Below are 16,425 nucleotides of genomic sequence, written 5' to 3' on the forward strand. Positions count from 1 at the left end.
ACACGAAGGGATCAACTTCCCCCTTTCCAGAATGAATATTCCTTTCTTTGTGTCCACAAGTGGGTTAAAAACAAACGTTATATCCTGTGTGAATTTTCCATTCCTCCAAGAGCCATATTCAAACAGACAGACACCATTTCAACACTTCCGTACAAAACATTCTTAAAGTTTGCCCGTTGAACTTCGCAGGCCTGTCAGTCTCTCTTCAATCTTCTTAGGGGGTTCTGCCAGGTCAAACTCACAGTCCGATATAATCGTCTCCTCCCCCTCGATCGTAAAACCTTCAGCCAGGCCTGCTTCTTAACAAGTCTCTTTTTATAACTGCGTCATTCCAAAGGCCTTTCATTCCTTTCCAGATATTACACAAGCCATGTCTTTGATTGATAATTCATTTCCACACAGTTCTTAATCATCCCGCTTATAATCAGTAATTGCAATGATTCTTCTTGGGGGGAGGATTGTTAGGTAATCACATAAGATAAAAAAAAGAAAAGCTCCCCCCCCATTTTGTCCCATTCCGACATACTGACCCTTTGATATATCTTCTTGTTATATTATCCTGTTGAATCCAACCCATCGCTCCACTTCACAGAGGTCACTTCCATTAGCAGTCTTAACTCCCGTTCTTCACTCGAAATATGTGCATTTGCTTCTCTCTAATTGTTTATTTTGAGCTCCTGCAACCAGGCCGCACGATCAGAGACAGCGTCAGGGAGAGCCGTCCCACATGAGTGCTGTGCGCCTTGTGCCCTCACCCCCTTCTTTCGAACTCGGGGGTGATTTATGGCAACTGCAGGTGAGGCAGTGTTCCCCATTCCCTTGGGGTAACAAGGGAGGCTGCATATTCCCATATCAGCCTCTTAATTACCTCGTGTGAGCCAGAGAGATGGTATTGTCGGCCATCTTCCAATGCGTCCCTAGCAGCCCCTCCCCCCAAATGTTAAAGCTGTGGTATGAAGTAAAAACTTCATGGTGAGTACCAGCACTCCCCTGCTTTTTTAAAAACAACAACAACACTGGGCACCAGCAATTGTGCCAGTTTTTCAACCTAAAGCAGATGAGTGAACACATATGGAATAAGGCAGTTCCCCCAATCAACTCTTCCCAAGCTGTTAGGAGCTTCCGTACCACCTTGAATTTGGCACAATAACAAAGGAGTCACCACTGAAGATCTCAGAGCAGAGTTGTGATCTGCTGGTGAAGTCCCAATCCAGCCCAATGACAACATATGCATGCCTGTGGTCCTCCAAAACCAGGCCAGGGACACCCCCCCCCCACTGCCGAGTGTTGGCCTAAGAGTGATTTCAGTGGATGGAGTGGAAGTGACTGTGTCTTGTGCCAAAATGAAGCATTGGGACAGACACAAGGTGAGGTCGTGTCAGCCCCTTTCTCATTTTTAAGTAGGGCAGAGTTCTTCTTTTAAATCCTTACTCCTAAACCAAGCTTTTTCATTTCTCCAAATATTTTGAATGTTTACCATCCCAGAACAGGGGGCGCTAGCATGGTGACCTCCAGATTTTGTTTGATTATGGCTCCCAGCAGCCATCTGGAAACCCATTGAATCCACCAGCCTCTGAAGAGGTCCTCTGTTTCTGCCAAGCGGAGAAGCTGCTGATTGCCAAAATCTCAACAGGAAGTAATCTGAACATGGCAATGTCCCCCACTTTCAGATCACCCTCTTCTTGCCCATTTGAGGGGGGAAAGGTCCAGAGTGTGGCCTGTCACATGCCTTGGGATGGTGACATGTTGGGACAGCCCCATGCTCATCGTGGCAGCCATGTGTCAGGGAATTGGCAGAGGAGGAATTGTGGAGACCACCTCCCCAGCCTGACCCTTCCAGAAAAGAGGAAGACAGTTAAGAAGTACAACAGGGGTTGGAGGGAGGTCACAGTTTAGATGCAGATTAGGGGGAAAGTTATGGAATAATTGGATAGGAGGAGGAGGAAGAGGAAGTACCAGGGGGTGACAGCTGATGGACACAGTGTCTTTAGAAAGCATTCCAGACCCTGCCTTTCAGAACCTAGCAAGTTTTGAAAGTAGGGGAGCAAAGGGCTCAAAGGCAGAGGGTGCTTGTCAGCACCATTAGAGATGATGAATGAAGAAGTGGGAGAGACATGGAGGGTGGAGATTCTCTTGAGACAATGCCATTTCCCAAGAGGCTGGGTTCCAAATCCTCTCTCTGTAAATACTGAATAATAAGCCAATGGTAAGAAGCATTTCCTTGTATTTGTATGTTCCTGGCAACCGGCCATGAGAGTTGCTGGTACGCAACTGACACCTGTGGTGCTGTGGGTTAAACCACAGAGCCTAGGACTTGCCAATCAGAAGGTTGGTGGTTCGAATCCCCACGACGGGGTGAGCTCCCATCGCTCGGGCCCTTCTCCTGCCAACCTAGCAGTTCGAAAGCACATCTAAGTGCAAGTAGATAAATAGGTACCGCTCTGGCGGGAAGGTAAACAGCGTTTCCGTGCGCTGCTCTGGTTCGCCAGAAGTGGCTTAGTCATGCTGGCCACATGACCCGGAAGCTGTACGCCGGCTCCCTCGGCCAATAAAACGAGATGATTGCTGCAACCCCAGAGTCAGCCACGACTGGACCTAATGGTCAGGGGTCCCATTACCTTTATCTTAACTGACACCTTGTTTGATTATAGCTCCCAGCAGCCATCTGGAAACCCCTGCCTCTGCTAACAGGAAGTGATCTGAACTTGACAAGGGACTGATGTCAATGTCCCCCACTTTCATATCACCCTCTTCCTGCCCAGTTCAGAAAACAAGGTCCAGAGTGTGGCCTGTCACATGCACTGGGATGATGACATGTTGGGACAGCCCCATGGTCATTGTGGAAGCCATGAAGTCCTGAGCCACCCCAGAAACAGTTGCCTCAACATGGATTATGAAGTCCCCCAAGCCAACATTGTGGGAGTCCTCTACACCACCTCTGAGACCAGCTCTATCAACTGAGGCAGGGAGACTGCTGGGCAGTGAGGCGGGTGGTAAACCAGCACAGTCCCTAATCTGTCCAGAGTGCCCAATGCCAGAAACACACATTTTATTTTCTTAAGAATATATATTTTATTAAAGTTTATATATAAAAAAATTACAAAACTTCACATATTTTCCCATTTTCTAACCAAACCAATACTTTTATATAGATACAATAAAAACCTAGAAAGGTGTTGGGGGGGGGAGAGAGAGAGAGAAGGAAGAAGAAAAACATTTTAAAAAACAGAAAACCGAGAGAAAAATAATATTCAGAAAGATACTGAAGAAGCTGGTCTCTAAGGTGCTACTGGGAGGATTTTTTTTATTTTGTTTCGACTACGGCAGACCAACACGGCTACCTACCTGTAACTAAAATTAAAATCAGTTAACCTTTAAACAAGATCCCAACCAAAATGCTTTTAATACAGACCAAAGGAAAGATGGATAATCTCTTTCACTCTCTCTGTTTATTTTTTTGCTGTCAGGTACTCCTTTGTGTTCAGTTCAGGCTTCAGTATAATAATGTAGCATTTGGGCATGAAGATGCAGCCCAGGAGCCCAGCACTGGAGGCCAAGATGGAGAAGACCTGCACAGCTACCATGTATTTCCCCTTGGTGCTCAGGTAGGTGGGCACAAAGGACACCCAAACACTGCAGAAGACCAGCATGCTGAAGGTGATCAGCTTGGCTTCATTGAAGGCCCCAGGCAGCTGCCTGGCTAGGAAAGCCACCGTGAAGCAGATGGCAGCCAGGAAGCCCATGTAGCCCAGGGCACTGTAAAACATGGCAACAGAGCCTTCATTGCATTGCAGGATTATCACTCCAGGTAAGGAGCTCATGTCAGAGTTTGGGAATGGAGGAGAAAGTCCCAGCCAGGTGATGCAGATGACAACTTGGACAGTGGAACAGGAAATGACAATGGAGTTGGCCAGACTTTTCCTCAGCCATTTCCTCAGCCTGTTCCCTGGCTTGGTGGCCATGAAGGCCAGAACCACAGTGATGGTTTTTGCCAACACTGAAGAGATGGCAGATGAGAAGACAATGCTGAAGACCATTTGTCGGAGAAGACAGGTGACTTTCCTTGGCCGGCCGATGAAGAGGAAAGAGGACAAAAAGCAGAGCAGAAGGGAGAAGAGGAGGATGTAGGAGAGGTCCCGGTTGTTGGCCTTGACTAGGGGAGTTTCATTGTATTTCAAGAATATTCCCAAAATGCAGCCTGTGGTTGAAGATAAGAGTAGGGCAAAGGAAGCCAGGAGTTTCCCCAAATAATCTTCATAGGACAAGAAGTTGGTTGCTTTGGGGACACAATGATCTTGCTCCTTGTTTGGATGCTGATCTTCTGGACATTTAATGCATTCATTGGCATCTGCACAGAGTAAAAGAGACATAATTATCCTAACATTAGTCACACACCTAGAGCAGTCTGAATGCTGTTACAATTGTGGGAATTGGTTGGCCTATGGGAGAGATAAAGAAAGAACACTGTCTTCACAGGTAGAGAAGTTCCATGGCTTCTTTCCTCTGGTGTCGTGTCCTACCTTCCTGAGTGGAGATTGTCCCTTCTGAGCAGGGAGCACAGTCATAGCAACATGGGGGTTTCCCTTCCTGAATCTTCTTGGCAAATCCAGGGCAACAGCTCTTTGTGCATCTTGAATGAGGCGTGGTCTGGAAATAAATAGAAGGAGCAGCATCAAAGTAATGGATTGTTGAGTTTTGGAAGGATTATCATTATTGTTGTTGTTGTTGTTGTTGTTGTTGTTGTTGTTCACACCCCGCCAATCTAGCTGGGTTTCCCCAGGCACTCTGAGCAGTTTCTAGCACATATAAAAATATAATAAAGCGTGAAACTTTATTATATTTTTAAATATAATAAAGCATCTTTACTTCCAATGGCCCAAAGTGAGCTCAGACCCAATTAGGAGTGATTTCTTTTTTGCATTTTGTAGAGCAGCATGGCTGTGAAATCTCTTTAGTGCAGTGTTTCCCAACCTTTTTTGGGCAAAGGCACACTTGTTTCATGAAAAAAATCTCGAGGCACACCACCATTAGAAAATGTTTAAAAAATTAACTCTGTGCCTATATTGACTATATATAAAGTAACTCTCTTTAATAGGAATCAAATAAACACAAAGAAAGTATTTTATAATTACTTTATTATGAAATAGTAAGTACCGTATTTTTCGTCCCATAGGACGCTCCGTCCCATAGGACGCACCTACTTTTTTGAGGGGGGAAATAAAGGAAATTTTTTTTCCCTTTATTTCCCCCCCAAAAAACCAGGTCGGGGAACAGTGGGATGGCAGTGCTGCGCCTCCCCGCTGTCCCCCGAGCTTGTGGGGCTGGCCCATGTCTGCCTGGCACGAGGGGTGCTCTGCTTCAGGGCGCCCCACGCGTCCGGCGGCAGGCTACAGTCCGCAGCATGGGGAACCCTCTGTTTCAGGGCGCCCCACGCGCCCCCCGGGTGCGCAAGGCTTGCCAACACCAGCGCGGAGCACGGGGCGTTCTCCGAAGGGTGCCCCGTGCTCCGCGCTGCCAGCTGCCGCCCACAAGCCTTGCGCTCCCGGGGGGAGATCCCCCGGGTGCGCAAGGCTTGCGGACACCTGCGTGGAGCACGGGGCGTCCTCTGGAGGGCGCCCCGTGCTCCGCGCTGCAGGCTGCTGCCCGCAAGCCTTGCGCTCCTGGGGGGAGATCCCCCGGGTGCGCAAGGCTGGCCGACACCAGCGCGGAGCACGGGGCGTCCTCCGAAGGGCGCCCCGTGCTCCGCGCTGCCAGCTGATGCCCGCAAGCCTTGCGCTCTCGGGGGGAGGTCCCCCGGGTGCGCAGGGCTGGCCTACAACAGCGCGGAGCACGGGGCGATGGGATGTGGGAGGGAGCTCGCTCCCCGCCCCGCGTGTGCTCGCCGCCGCCGCCCCGCCTCTCGCCGCCCGACTCGCCCGCCTCCCTCCCACGGCACACCAGGCAACGTCTCGCGGCACACTAGTGTGCCGCGGAACACCGGTTGGGAAACACTGCTTTAGTGTTTCTGCTTCTTCCCTTTAACACTGATATACTGCAGTTTTCGACACATACAGACAACCCAGGCAACATGTGAATTGAACCAGCAACAATAAAAAAATTCCTACAAATGGGGCACTAAAAGAACTCCTGACACAGTTGTGTTGTGCAGTTGAGAAATAAGACTGGACAGACTGATTTTTGCCTTGCTTGAAAGGCTAAATGGCGTTGTTGAGGTTGGGATGAAGGCTGCACCTAGTGCAAAAATTGGCACCTAGTTTGCTCGTGAGGCATATCTGCACTTCCCATTTTCATTTTAGGAAGCTTTCCAGGCTAGATAAAATATATATATTACAGCTGTTCATTTTGTAATTCATTTTGTAAGTCTCTTATTTATTGTCAAATTTTATACATGCTTATTCAAGAGTGAGATCCAATCAGCGCAATGGGATTTAGCTCCAGGGAAGTGTCCATGATTGCAATAAAAGCCTCATATATACTTTCAACTAGCTATTAGAGTGTAACAGAAATCATAATATTAAAAAAGCACATAACATTTCTCCTACCTTCTTCCACAGCGTGGGCCATACTATTGTTTCTGGGCTAATAGTGAACTTTAGATTTGAGGACTCCTGTCTCTCTATGCTCCCAATCTTAACACTAGCATGAGAATTATTAGGAAACAGCACCCAATTCACAATATCAAAATCAATGGCCAGTGCCCCATTCTTATCCAAGTACTGTCCATCAGTTGAAGTATTAGAAGACAGATGGACTTCTTTCAAGAATGAATGAAGCTAGAAAAACAGAGAAAACCACATTGGATGGCATTCATTAGAAAAGACTGGTTATGATTCTGAGAAATTATGTAAAGAATGGTCATCATGGATTTAGTACATGTGGAACACAAAGTTATAAGAAGGATGGAGTCATCTTTCTACTATAGGATCAACAACATCATAACAGGGCGTCCCCATTGCTAAAACCTAGACCACCTCCAAGACAGTCTCTATCCCAAAACCACTCAAAAACAGCCTCAAAGTAGAATCATACCCATCCAATCTCATTAATAAACCAAGACTACAATATATTCACATCAATCTTGGCTAACTGTCTAAAAAAATTCCTACACAAGTTAATACCGTCAGACCACACTGGCTTTGTCCCAGGTCGCGATATGACAGACCCCATCAGGAAACTACTGAATCTGATTGGACACAGCAAGGTAACTTGACCCTGACTGACAGTTATGTCCCTCTAAGCTTTCGATTGCTTAGAATGGAAATACCTACTAGCCGTACTAACTAATATGAAATTTGGTCCCAACTTGTTACAAACCCTCAAACAAATATGCTCCCGAGCCTCAGCAAAATGCAGGACTAACAGTATGGACTCTAACAATCCAAAGAGGCACAAAACCAGGATGCCCACTATCTCCCTTCCTATTCATCCGGGCTTTGGAACCTCTAGCTATCCAAATCTGAGCAGTCACAGACATCAAGGGAGTGGAAATAAAAGGCAGAACCTTTAAATTAGGGCTCTTTGCATACAACCTGATGGTCACAACACCAGACCCCATAAACACAGCAACCATCCTAATCTGAGAACTCAACATGTTTGCAATGGCATTGGGCCTACAAGTAAACATTGCAAAATCTGAGGCTATGTGTTTCAACACCCACACCCACACCCAAAAACTATACCTCCACAATTACAACCCCTTGTGGTGACAAATCAACAAAGACTTGAGGTAATGGAACAACGCCAACTTTACCTTCTCAGACAAAGATAGCCATGATCAAAATTATCACCCTTTCAACTGATTCCAAACCCTCCCAATCTGGATTCACTCTGGAAACAGCCTTATTAGAAAAACTAACCAATAAACTGAAATTGACATGGGGACAAATAGAAGAAGATGCCTTCACCCCAGTATGGTTCCCCTTTAACATATACGTAGCCCAACAAGAATCTGCCAACAGCATATGAATCAATCTGACTAACCTGATCCAAAAATATCCACCCCACTCACCATTCCTCCTCCCCTCTGCCCCCCCATTTATTCCTAACTCAACTTGTATGCAACACTAATGTCTGACAACAAATGAAACTGACCTGTAGAAAACACAGCTTGAAAAAAGGGACAATGCACGTATTTTGTAAACTAAGAAATCTTATATAGTGTGCATGCGTGCGTGCGTGTGTGCGTGTATAGTGAGAGGCCATACCTGCAATGGCTGTAGACTCTGAAATTCCATCTCGTTTCCTCCACCCACCATCAACCCCAGAATTGGCCCTACTAAACATCTTCCAAGATAATAATGCCCACTCACATTATAAAGAGCTCATAACCCACCTACTCTTAGCAGCCAGAAGCATCATAGCCAAATACTGGAGAGACCTGTCAGGAGTATCGTTCCCCTTTATTATATAAATAGCCCAACAAGACAAGAATCCGCCGACAGCATAAGAATCAATCTGGCTAACTTGATCTAAAAATACACACACACACACACACACACACACACACACACACCTCACTACAGCCAACCAACTACACCCTAAGCCACGCCCAACCTCTCTCACCACCAAGTAAATACAACAAGCAAATAGTAAGAGAGCCTATACAATTTTAGTTCTAAAAAGGTTTGCTGTAGATCTCTTAGGTGAGATCTTTAAATAATCTTCCCAACAATACTATACTAGCTACTATGGATGTGGAATCTCTGTATACCAACATCCCACACAACGATGGTTTACAAGCTATAAGGAACACCATTTCAGATAAAACCACAGCGGACTTTGCCACCAAACTCTGCCAATTTGTCCTTACCCACAACAACTTCAAATTCGGTGATGACCTGTTCCTTCAGATCAGCGGCACAGCAATGGGCACCCGCATGGCCCCACAGTATGCCAACATCTTCATGGCAGATTTAGAACAACGTTTCTTAAACTCCTACCCACTCAAACCTCTCTTGTACCTGCGATACATTGACGATATTTTTATCATCTGGACACATGGTCAACAGACCCTGAACACCTTCCACCAGAAATTCAATGATTTTCACCCCACAATCAACCTAACAATGAATCAATCTATGCAAGAAATACATTTTTTGGACACTACTATAAAAATACAGGATGGGCACATAGACACCACCTTATACCGTAAACCAACTGACCGACAAACATATCTACATGCCTCTAGCTACCATCCCAAACATACCAAACAGTCCATTGTATATAGCCAGGCACTACGTTACAGCCGCATCTGTTCCAATTCTACAGACAGAGACTCTCACCTAAGAGATCTACAGCAAACCTTTTTTAGAACTAAAATACCCAACAGATGAAGTTAGACAACAGATCAACAGAGCCAGACTGATACCCAGATTGAACTTGCTGCAAGACAGACCCAAAAAAGAAAATAACAGAACACCTCTAGTCATCACATACAGCTCCCAAGTTAAAACAGTACAACGCATCATCAGAGATCTGCAACCTCTCCTGGACAATGACAGTTCTCTTTCTCAAGCTCTGGGAGGAAGACCTTTCATTGCCTACAGACAGCCACCCAGTCTTAAACAACTCCTAACCCACAATAATACTACAACCAGACCTAACACGGACACTGGCACCAGAGCCTGCAATAAACCCAGATGCCAACTTTGCTGCCACATACACCCGGACAACACCATTACTCGCCCCAACAACATCACACATACCATCTCGGGACTATTTAATTGCTCATCGTCTAACATTGTGTATGCCATAAAATGCCAACAGTGTCCTTCAGCTCTCTATATTGGACAAACAGGCCAGACCTTACGCCAAAGAATAAACGGACATAAATCGGACATCAGGAATCACAAGACAGAGAAACCAGTAGGAGAACACTTCAATCTCCCAGGACATTCTATACAAGATCTCAAAGTAGCTGTTTTACTACAAAGGAATTTCAGAAATAGACTGGAAAGAGAAGCTGCTGAATTACAACTTATCACCAAACTTAAAACCATGGAGAAACCTGGTCTGAACAAAGACCTTGGATTCTTATCTCATTATACATGACAAAGCCATTTTTCACCTTTTCACCCCTTGCTTTTTCCTGTAAGACCTATTGCAGTCGTTAAGAGTCGTCAACAGGCTCATCACAGCTATCTGCCAATCACCCATTCCCACCACCCTTCTGAGTAATACCCCTCCCCACCTTCTCACTATATAGAAGGGTCTGGAAACTTCTGTTTCAGTGTATCTGAAGAAGTGTGCATGCACACGAAAGCTCATACCAAGAACTGACTTAGTTGGTCTTTAAGGTGCTACTGGAAGGAATTTGTTTTGTTTTGACTAACTCTATATGTAACACACATGTCTCACAACAAATGAAACTGATCTGTAGAAAACACAACTTGAAAAAAGAGACAATGCATGTATTTTTGTAAACTAAGAAATCATGTTTGTGTGTGTGTATCTATATGTGTATATGTGTGCATGTATATGTGTGTGTGTGAGTGTGTGTGTAGAGAGAGAGAGAGAGAGAGAGAGACATGGGTGGCACTGTGGTCTAAATCACTGAGCATTGGAAGGTCGGTGGTTCGAATCCCCACAATGGAGTGAGTTCCTGTGTTTCCATGCGCTCTGGTTTCTGTCACGGTGTTCCATTGTGCCAGAAGCGGTTTAGTCATGCTGGCCACATGACCTGGAAAGCTGTCTGTGGACAAACACTGGCTCCCTTGGCCTGAAAGCGAGATGAGCGCCGCAACCCCATAGTTGCCTTTCACTGGACTTAACCATCTAGGGGTCCTTTACCTTTTACCTTACACAGTAGAACGTCTACTTACAACCGCCTCTACTTGGCCCTGATCCAAATCGCAACTGTGGCAAGCCTGGAAGTAAATTCCGGGTTTGCCACGATTCGTGCACGTGCAGAAGTATATATATATATTGAGTGGCTATACCTGCCATGGCTGTAGCCTTTGAAGTTCCATCTCGTTTCCTCCACCCACCATCAACCTCCGCTTTGATCTGGATGAATAGGCTGCATTCAAGGCTTGAGCCACAACTTGGACACTGTAGTAAGTGATATAACTGTCTTGGGAGTGGATTCCTTCAATCTCCTTCTGGGGCAGCAGCATCTGATTCTTCTTCTCCCTGCATCTTTCCCAACTCCTCACAGATAAGGGATGCTTTGAATATGAACATACAAATGCTTTCCGCCAAGAAGCAGAAGCTATTGGCTCATAGTAGTCCTTTTTTGCCCCCTTTTGGGTCTTCATTACAAAGGACAAAGAACCATGGGCATATCGGAAGGCGTCAGTCTCATAAAACAATATGTTGTCCGGAAAACATGTGGTGATCCAGACTTTCCCCCCAGTTTGTGTCCTTTCAAAGAAAGATTGTACCTCTATGACGACAAAAAATCCATACTGAGAGTCTGTATAGTAAACAAATACAGTGACTTGTCTCCACAGGGCAGATGGCTCATGAGAGAACCATAGGGAGGTTTTCCGTTGTACTCTTTCAGTGAAGGCTGCACAAATTTCCCTTTTGCTCATCAGAGGTGTCAAGGTGCTCAAGAACTTTTCTCCATTGCCATTGTCTGAAGCAAAGAGGCCCACCCATGTCCATCTGAAGTGCAGGAGGAGTTGGACAAGCCCATTGTACTGAGCTTCTTCATTTGGGACCATTGAGTTGACAAAAGGGGACTGTTTTTTATCATGAAGAACAAAGCCAGAACTGAGCTGGTGAGATAAGGGAAAGAGACGGGTACTTTGCTTTTCTGAACAAAGATTAGATAACAACCTCAACCGTATTTGAAATAAAGTGTTTTTATTTTATTGTAGCAATGTATAGACAACTTAACTGCAGTAGTCACTAAGACATTAAGAAAGAGTCAAAAGGAAAAAAACCAAGAAGGTACATCTATTAAACTAAATTAAAATGCCTGGAGTAATAATGATAACAAGTCTTTATGAGGCCTCATAAGGTAAATAGAGAAGGGCCTTGTATGAGCTCAACTGGAAGGGAGTTATATAAAATTGTACCCACAATAATATGCCCAAAGGTCATGTTGGAAACGAACTGTGCATCTGAGCCACTAGGGACCCCAAACCGTGATTCATCCTTAAAGCTCAATGATTGAGGAGGATCATAATGGATCAGGTGGTTCTAGAAGTATTCTGGACCCCAATAGTTAAGCGCCTCTTAAAGAAATACAAGGAACTTGAACCTAGCCCTGTAGCATAAGGGCAGACAGGGCAAATTTAGAGGACTGGTGTTACACGCTGCCAATAGCCTGTTCTTGTCAGTGGTCTAGCTGTAGAATTTTGCTTCCCTTGCTGCCTCTAGACCAGTCCAGGGGTAGCCCCATATAGAGCGCTTTGCACTAATCAGGTCTTGAGGGTCACCATGTACAAACTATCCCAAAGTACCAACCTGTTATTGTGTATGGAGTCCAACCCCATCCAGAACAATTGTATTAAGCGTCAATCCATTCTTTGAAGCTCCTGCTGACATTCAAGGTCAACCCTATGTCAGATAAATGACCTACTAGAACAGCTTTTTAATGTGTATATGATTTTATACTATTCTATTTTGTTCTGAGCTTTTAAATTTTGTAATTGTGCTTTTATTAGTGCTTAAGGTTAATGCTGCCTCATCTCTAACTCTTTCAATTGGCAAGACGTAGTTGTCCAAACATAATATTTTGTCAGATCGAGTTTCTGCAAGTTGTATTTTATCAATATTGGGGCATAATCAGCATAAGTCACTGAGTGGATTTCAGTTCCAGTCATTTTTGCTACTGGGAATGAAGTAATCCCTATGGATATATGAATTGTGGACATGAGAATAGAAAGCGAGGTCTTTATCAGTAGGATGGTAGAATCTCAAAATACCTATTAAGCTATTTTCTGCCATTACTTTTTTAAAGACCTTGGCTAGATTGCATTGTTTGAGATATGTCAATCATAGATGAAATCATATCATTGAAGAAGAAGAAGAAGAAGAAGAAGAAGAGGAGGAGGAGGAGGAGGAGGAGGAGTTTGGATATGATATCCTGCCTTTCACTCCCTTTAAGGAGTCTCAAAGCGGCTAACATTCTCCTTTCCCTTCCTCCCCCACAACAAACACTCTGTGAGGTGAGTGGGGCTGAGAGACTTCAGAGAAGTGTGACTGGCCCAAGGTCACCCAGCAGCTGCATGTGGAGCAGCAGCGAAGCGAACCCGGTTCCCCAGATTACGAGACTACTGCTCTTAACCACTACACCACACTGGCTCTCGAAGTCACCTCCTAGTATTATTTCACCTTTAGCATGGCTTTTTATTACATTATTTGTAGATTTATGGGGGGATTGGTTATTTATTGGTGCTTAAATGCATATTGAATGATATTTATATTGAAGCAGTTGTACATTTAGAATTATGTCCCTTTCTTCCTATCATTTTGCTCATCTTATTTGTTAGAATAGTTATATTAACATCAGCAAAACTTGTTGTTTCATGAGATGGCAAATGTCAGGTGTGCCTGACTTGAAGACCATTCTTACTTGTGGGACTTTGTAGATGCCCAACATGTCTGCAATGTGCATGGAGATGTCGGATTCACCCCGTTCAAGAACAGCCAGTAACCTTTTCTGCCTTCCACAGGTGTAGTTTGGGATATTGATTCTCCCACCAGCAAGCAGATCTGTCAGGGCGTCCGAAGTTGTTCTTTCATCAAAATGGGTCTCATAGATGCTGTAACCCAGGGTGATGTTGGGTAGGATTCTGGGGTTATGATTGACATCCTGAACTGCTAGCAACAAGCTAAGAATTTGCCATCCCCTTTTATTTGCATAACTGCAGAAAGAAAACGCCACATAGTCATGTTCGATTTAGTGAATTTAAAAGTCACATTCTTTTTTGTATAAATCAAAGCAAATGGGAAAGGAGCCCAGTAAGTAGGGTATAGTCCACGGTATCTTTGCAGGATAGAATGGAGAAAAAACCGTTATAATCTATAATACTAAACTGCAAACAAAAATCATGTCTAATTGGGTAAATGTCCTCCCTGCTGCCTTATTTTACTCCTAATTTTGAAGAGGCTTAATTATGAGCAACATAAATACAGTGGCACCTCCAGTTGAGGACGGGATCCGTTCCGGAGCTCTGGTCAGATCCCGAGGTTTCTGCAACTGGAGGGACTGCTTCTGCGAATGCGCACGTGTTGGTAGAGCGCTTCCGTGTGTGCGCGTGTGGCAAAAACCCAGAAATATACTTCCGGGTTTGCCGCTTATGTATCCCGAAGTTTACGTAAGCAAAGGGATACGTAAGTGGAGGCATGACTGTACCAGAACTACTGAGGGAGATGGAGCTCTTCAACTGTGCATGAAATGGCCAATCCAAAAATGAAGGGGGGGGGGAGGCTGGAACTTATTTGAATCCCACAGCCCTAAAATAGCTTATGGAGATTCTTAAACTGATGCAGCAAGATTTGGTTGTGATAAAACACAATACTACACGAGTTTGTTCCCCGCCTCCATTGCATCTGCAGAAAACAGCAGCAGGTGACACTTTTAGGTGGGTTGCAATGTAATGGAACGACCTCCACCACTGGGGCCTTGTGAGGACCTCAAGATCTCCTGCAATGATTTCACAAAGTTTTTTGCAGATTTCATTTTGTTTACAGAAAATGTGCAACAGCCACACCCCCAAAGACCTCCAGGATCCCATAGATCTCCAGCAGAGACCAACCCAAGCTTCAGACACTTTCATCTCAGAGGGGCTGATCCAGGGGCATCCAGGGAACTGAAGTGAAGCAGAAACACATCAATACATTACTCACGCATTAACCCTGTTAAAGGGGGTGCTGTTGAAGGTGAAGGGTAAACAATCTCCAATGAATCTTGAAGATACAATTCCACCAATGAGATGGTTTCCTGGCCTGTAAAAATTCACAGCATAATTGATATCCCTGATCAGATTCAGTGAGCATTTTGCCTTCTGCTGCATCCCGCAGGTTACAAGAGGGAGGAACAAAAGCAGTATTAGCATTCTGAATCCCCCGGCTACACTTCCTTTCTGACAGTTCCTCTCAACTCCACAGCCAGCTAATCAGAAGAAGCCTAAACTCTTGCAAAGACGTGTCCAGCTCTAGTTTCAGAGACAAAGAGGACATGATATAACGGAGTGCTAGAGCACTTGTTTGCACCCAAAAGTGCCAGGTTCAACCTCAGCCAACTGTTCCAGGTAGGGCTGAAGATGTCCTCTACTTGGAGAGCTGCCACCAGCCAGTAGATAGTACTAAGCTAGAAGGCAGCTTCCTATGTTCTGATTAAGCTTCACAAGGACTTATCTCCTGCACCTTTTCACCTGACGTATATCTTGACTGCAAGGACTCTGTGGCACACAAGATATTTTATATATCTAACTTCTCAGGCACAGTGGAGAAAATAACCTCCTGCTGCTTTTGATTTCGATGTTTGTGTTATTGTTCCCAAAGGCAGCATTTGAAGGGTGTTCATGGGGGATAAGAATAGATCACTGTGGTTCTGATAATTGTAAGGGGAAGAAAGGTCTCCTCTGGGAGCAGGTGCAGAGCAGGAGAAAAACATGTTGACTCAAGAGACTGACAAGGTACAAATCGGGAGAAAGTTGAGTTTGGCTGAACATGATTGACATCAGAAAAGCCCTGAAACTGTATCAGGCGAAGGGCCCATAAAGTCCAGCATCCTCTTCTCAAAATGGACAACCAGTTGCCCCAAAGGGAAGGCCACAAGCAGGGGGGTCAGTGCAGCAGCCCTTTCCCTATATGTGATGCCCAACAACTGGCACTCAGAGTCTTCCTGCCTCAGACAGTGGAGGGGGGTCATATTCATAAGGGCTAGTAGCTGTTTATAGCCTTATCCACCCCCATGATGTGGCCTAAATTACTATTTTTTTAAAAAAAACAAAATTCACGTACCACTTTCTTTCTTTCTTTTTAAAATTTTTTTATTAAATTTTGACATAAATATATTTCACAAACGTACAAAAGACAAAATGAAAAAGAAAAAACAGAAAAAGAGAGAAAAAAGAAAAGAAAAGGAGAAAAAAAGAGAAAAACACAAAATACATACAACTTTAAATAACATTGATCGACTTCCCTTTATCTCGATTTCGGAAAATATTGCCTTGTTTATCTATCTGCTGTGTCTATTCCTTAATAAAACTTTTTACGTAGTAAGCGTTATCTCATGCCTACTGTGATTTCTGTAAGTACATATGTGTTTCTGATCAACATTTTGATTTTCCCCTTGTCTCTATTTCCATATATATCCTAAATTTATTCCATTCATTGTTAAATTTTGCACTTCTTTGATTTCTTATTTTCTGTGTCAATTTAGCCAACTCCAAATAATCGGATAGTTTAAGTTGCCACTCCTTTAGTGTTGGGATTTTTGGTGTTTTCCAGTACTGTGCTATGAGG

The sequence above is a fragment of the Podarcis erhardii genome, assembly GCF_964252035.2.
Source record: "Podarcis erhardii genome assembly, chromosome: 2".
Classification (NCBI taxonomy): Eukaryota; Metazoa; Chordata; class Lepidosauria; order Squamata; family Lacertidae; genus Podarcis; species Podarcis erhardii.